Source organism: Pinus tabuliformis, chromosome 4_2 (assembly GCF_031772625.1).
Source record: "Pinus tabuliformis cultivar Carrire ecotype Pingquan chromosome 4_2, CPIR1, whole genome shotgun sequence".
Classification (NCBI taxonomy): Eukaryota; Viridiplantae; Streptophyta; class Pinopsida; order Pinales; family Pinaceae; genus Pinus; species Pinus tabuliformis.
Window position 1 is genome coordinate 983,144,573 of NC_142304.1, and position 6,000 is coordinate 983,150,572.

Here is a 6,000-nt window from a genome sequence, read left to right on the forward strand (position 1 = left end):
TCAAACAGTAAACATGCAGGTATCCTCCTTTTTTTGTTAAAGGCTTTGTAGTCCCTCATACCCTAGTCTACCCAGATTGTGGAACATGTAGTTTAAGGGGTTAATTACTCTGCCTAGTGAGGCATTTTGTTGGCAACAAAGCTTGAGGTTTGGCAGTCTCAGACTTCAGTCATACATTTTAATAGAAAAATAGAGAGGCAACATAATGTTTCAACATTAATAGAAGTCTAGTTTCCAATGAAAAGTGTTGAACAAAGAAAGCATTAAACATTCATAGCACAATTTTCCGAATATGAACTTGCCAACTTAACAAAGATTCAAATAGGTGAGATGAGATGATGAAGAGATATTCTAAAAATGTACATACACTGGCCTCACAAAGAAAGTAGGAGAGAGAATAGGAGAATTATATTAAGATTTTCAGAATGAATGTACAGAAGATTCGATGCCTATATCTATGTGCCATCCTCTTACATATTGAAGAATCAATTATGATTGAACTACATAAATAGTAATAGGTTAACAATAATATATGTATGACCAATAACATAAGAGATTATATATGAATGACTAGAATAAAACGCTGAAATAAACTAAATACAAACTGTCAATATCCAATTAACATAAAATGATATCATGAGTAGAATTTTTTTTATACGGATAGAGAGAAATGCTATCCTCTTCAAGTAACAAGTAGCCCCTATTTTATCCTAAGATAACAGCTATAATTCAAATCATGTTTTGCTAGATTCAATACCCTAGATTTAGAAATAAATGTCTAAATACTACAAGGAAATAGCATTACCCCATAAGCTTTTTCAGATGCAACAATATGCTCATTTTGTGGTTCATTGTTGGCTCCTTCATCCACTATATCATGTTACATACAGGCACTCTTGCTAGCTCATGTTGAGATGGAAATATATATTTTTCATGACAGTAAAACATTTAGATAATGGAAATAAAGAATATGTGCATTCAAGTTAAATCAGATTTATCTTGAATGGTTGGGAAGATTTGTTATTATCTTTAATAATTTAAGTCTTGTAAAACAAATTCAGAAGGAATAATTTAAGTCTTGTAAAGCAACAAACTTGAAGAAAAACAAAGAATATGAAGCCATATACAAGGAATATGAAGCCTGTGTGTTATGTTAATTTATCAGCAGTTTTATGCTCTGCAGTATAATCTGTGAGAAAATTGGCTACAATATTCAACAGAAAGGACATTATGAGTTTCTCAATTTGTGCTATTATATGCTATGGATTTTCTAACCGATATCTTGAAAACGCGGTCTGTACTTGCCATCTATGCCTGAGTTCTGCAGCGGTTTGTTACTTTCAAGCCATGCCTAATGTCATATTGTTTGTTGCAACTTTAATGTAGACAGCTAACCAGGAAGGCATTGGGTCATTCATAGAGGATGCTTAGGCATGATTCCAGGCTTTTGAAAATAATTGTGATTTCCATCACTAGTCATAGAACTTGATAGAAAGTTGGGATATTCATGAGTGTGAATTTATGCTTGTGTGTTTACATACTTTCTTATGAATTAACTAATGCTGAGTAGCAGTAGACATTGGACAAGTATATTTGTATACTTCTGTTTTAAACTGAAACAAATCCAGGGCTAAAAGGAATGGATTGATTGCACTAGTCATCCTTCTATAACTTTCCAACATAGGCTGGAGTAAATAGATTGTAATTTGGGTAATTTTTCTAACTGCAAAAAAGTACATACTTGTGTATTGGTAGGGAAGCTATGATGGCCATTATGTCAGGCCAGGTGATCGCACTCCCTTGATCGTGAGCACGATTGTGATCAATATGGAAGACTTCATAGTCTAGATTGATTGTTTAGCAGTGATAGTTAGTGGGCTCATTCACAAAAGCTTCTATTTCACTAATCATTTTTATAGAGTTGTCAGATTCAATTTCCAAAGGTTTTAAGTACACTATAGAGTTGAGTTCTGAGAGAGTTGTGATTCACAGTGTTAAGTATAGCAGCTATGACACTTGAATGAAGACAAGCATAATAGAGGTATCAGACTCTGTTATAAGCTTACCTACATATTATAAGGGACTTGGTTGGTTTTTTTATAATTTTATAGACAAGTTCCATGTCGTGGAAATGTGAAAAAAATAGTGATATTGCCACCATGTGGTTCTTATCATATATGGTTTTATACTTCTTCAAAAAATTCTCTAAGAGTTCACAATGCTAAAATTCACTAGGACTTTACAAAGTTTTATTATTTAGTGAAAGAATTGCCAAGTTCTTACAAGATTTTATAATTGAGTAAAATATTCGCCATGCCTGGTGAGAGATTCGCCAGAAAATTATATATACATATTATATTATTGATAAAATCGCCTTCCATTTTTCCTATATACCATGGAGATTCGCCCAATTATTATATTTATAAATTTGGGGGGGGGTTCTTAAAATTTTCCCTGGGATTGACCCTGCCATTTGTCCCTTCTCGCCCATCGCACCCCATAGAAGGGTTTTTTGACATGCATCGCACCTACTATGTGTATTCAGGTGGGATGCAACGCACTTTGCCTATGGAGCAGGTGAAATGGTCTAGTTTTGACCAGTTCTGAGTAGTTTTTCATGGAGAACTTCTAGGAGAAGATGTAATCAGTTGACCTTGTTCTTTTAGGGGTCGGAACAACACTTTTAGCGACTTAAGAGCCCTTGGTTTATTGACATTTATGATTGGGGTTGCAGTGCCCAAAAATGTCTATAACACCCCTGTCGGGGGGTAAGCAGGGGGTGGTTTCCCCCGTGCACAGGGTCTGGGGCAGTGCCCCAGGAATTTTTTTTTTTGGACCCTATATTAGGTGGGTGGACCTACCTATGGTTTTGTGCATGGATTTCACACATGGTTTTGGGCATGATGGTTTTTTGTAGATTCGGTCAACGGAACTACGATTATTTTCTAATCCTAGGTTAATGGATTGAGGTTTATGGATGCTTCGACATGTATATATATGTATTGCAACTATTGAAAATAGCAACAATAAATACTAAAAATAGCACTGCTATAAATAGAATTTCAAGATACATTCCAATTTTAGTTAGTCCCTAAACTAAAATTGAGAATTAAAATTTGAATTTGATCTTAGCAACTGTTTGTAAAATAATTAATTAATTCATCTTGAGTTAATTAGTTGTAGAAAATACTACATGAAGTCTATGTGAAGACATGCAACGGTTTCCCCTTTGATTGAGGAAGTTATCCCTTGATTAAGGAGATCAAGATGAGTTGTACTTTGCAGTTGTAATTAGTTAGCTCAATTATTTGAGTTAATTCTAGTTAGATTAGTTCCAACAGTTTGTGGAACTGATTGTTAGTTCAGTTAGTTAATGCATGCATGCATGTAACTGTTGCACTTCAGATAACTGAATATTCTCTCATAAATAACTGATGCATGTCAGTTCAGTCGGAGACCCAGTTGAGATCAGATGATGAGACAATGTACTATCAGTTGCAGGAATATTCCATTGAGGATATCTTTTGCATGCAGAAGGAATTCATTCCTTGGAGATTCGCAGTTACTTCTGAGCTTGATGAGTTATGTGAGAGGTCAATTCACACAGGTGGCAACAAGAGGACCTAGGATAAACTGCGCAAGGAAATAGGAGGCTTGGAGGACTGAGGGAAGGCATATGTTGTGTCTATTCAGTCTATGAGCAGTAATGTAAGATTGTGCTGAGAGCTGGATAGCTTGTGAGCTAAAGCTTTGTGTAATCCGGACATATTTCCACTTGTATGATAATACAGGGATTGGGGTTTTTAGCTGAGGCTTTCCCCAGAGTATTCTTCTGTGTTCATGTGTGATTGCTTTCTCATTCTCTGTTGTAAGTGTTCTATTTGATCTTGCTCATAATCAATTAAGCTTCCGCAAGTTTGTTGTAGAAGTAGATTTAGTATTTTTCTTTAGTATATTGCATAGTTTGTTGATCTACAGTGAGAAATTCTACATGGTATCAGAGCAAAGGTGATCAAAGAGAAGAACAATATACAAAGAAGGGAGAAGTTTGAAATTTGAAGTTCTTGATTATAGAATTCGAATTCTTATCACATCTCAAATTTCACCAATGGTGTTCAACGGTTTAAGACTCGAGTATGCCCTTGATGGCAGCTCGAATTATATAGCTTGGAAGGATCGCATGGAAGTAGTATTAGAGGACAATGGTTTGAAGGACTTCATTGATTAAGAAGTCCCCAAGCCAGTAGCAGCTAATGCTACAAAATTGACGGAATGAAGAAATGTGTGGCTAGAGTGATGAGAATCCTTCTAGAGGGAGTTCGAGACCACATAGTCTCGAGTCTCCATGGGAAGGAGACACCGTTTTCAATGTGGAAAACATTGAAAGATCTATATCAGAACAACAACGATCAGAGGAAGCTGGCGATGAAAGAAAAGCTTCGGAAAATCAAGTGTGAAAAGGGAAACACGATCTCTACATATTTGAACAAGCTCACCACCTGCAGGGATGCGCTTGGAAGTGTAGGGATCACGACAGCCGATGATGACATGGTGAGTCTTGCTCTCCTTGGTCTTCCTAAGAGTTGGCATAGCTACCAAGGCTTGGTAAATGGAAGAGAGAAACTGCCAGATTAGGAACGACTTTGGTCAGATCTGATGTAGGAGGAGATAAGAAGAAGCACCAGAGATGGATCTTCATCAAAGCAAGATGATGAAGAAAATATATCCTTAATGAGTAAGGTGAGGAAAGGGAAAGGGAAGGCACCCCATTCCAAATCTAGTTCTTCCCATGGTGGGAAGAAGATTGACAAATCGAAAGTGAGATGCTTTCATTGTCATGAGGTGGGCCATTATGCTACGAGTTGGCCATAGTAGAAATCCAAGAAGGGATCCTCGAAGGGATCAGATGGTGAGGCACTAGCCTCACAGTTTGAATTGGATTTCTCCCTCATCGCATGCATGGTTTCATCAATGGTGGGATTTGTTTCGTACCTGGACAGTGGAGCTTCATTCCACATGACCGGCGACAAGAATCTTTTCAGTACCTTGGAGGAGAAGGATCTCCAGATGTGGATCGAGATGGGTGATGATGGAAAGTACCGTGTTTCAGGTGAAGGTACAGTTGTGCTTCAAAGGGAGCATGGAGCTCCTCTCACCCTGATTGATGTAAAGTATGTACCAAGTCTGAAGAAGAATCTTGTGTCCATTGCTATGCTAGAAGACAAAGGCTATGATGTAGTCTTTAGTAAAGGAAAGGTATTCATGAGGCATATCGGCACTGGACAGACCAAGAGGATTGGGATTCGAGTTAAGAATCTCTACAAGCTGGAGGTAGACGTCTGTGATGCATTGAGTTCCAAAGCAAAGTTGGTGTAGAGCCAAGATGCTGGCCAGCTATGGCATAGAAGATTGGGCCACTTGCACCATGGGGCCATGAAGATCATGCAGCAGATTTCTATCGAATATCAAGGGGAAAACTAGAGCAGATGGATACATGCAAAGGTTGTACCTTGGGTAAGTATGTGAAATCTTCCTTTCAGGATCAAGACAGTAGAGCTGGGGCAATCCTAGAGCGAGTTCACACAGATGTGTGTGGACCATTCTCTACAGTCTCCACTGCTAACAAAGGTACTATGTTATTTTTATTGATGATTTTTCTCATAGATGTTGGATCTACTTTATGCAGAAGAAGGATCAGACCTTCTCAAGGTTTTGTGAGTTTAAAGCCTTGGCAGAGAAAGAATCTGGAAAGAAAATAAGGGCCTTGCATAGTGACAATGGTGGAGAGTATGTCTCCCAACAGTTTAAGGACTTCTACACAGCAAAAGGAATTAAACGGGAGTTGACGGCACCCCATAACCCACAGTAGAATGGGGTGGTTGAAAGGAAGAACAGATTGATTGTGGGAGAAGCTTGAGAAATATTGCATGACCAAAGCCTACCACTTCATTTGTGGGTTGAGGCATGCAATACAACAATATACTTGCAAAACAGAAGTCC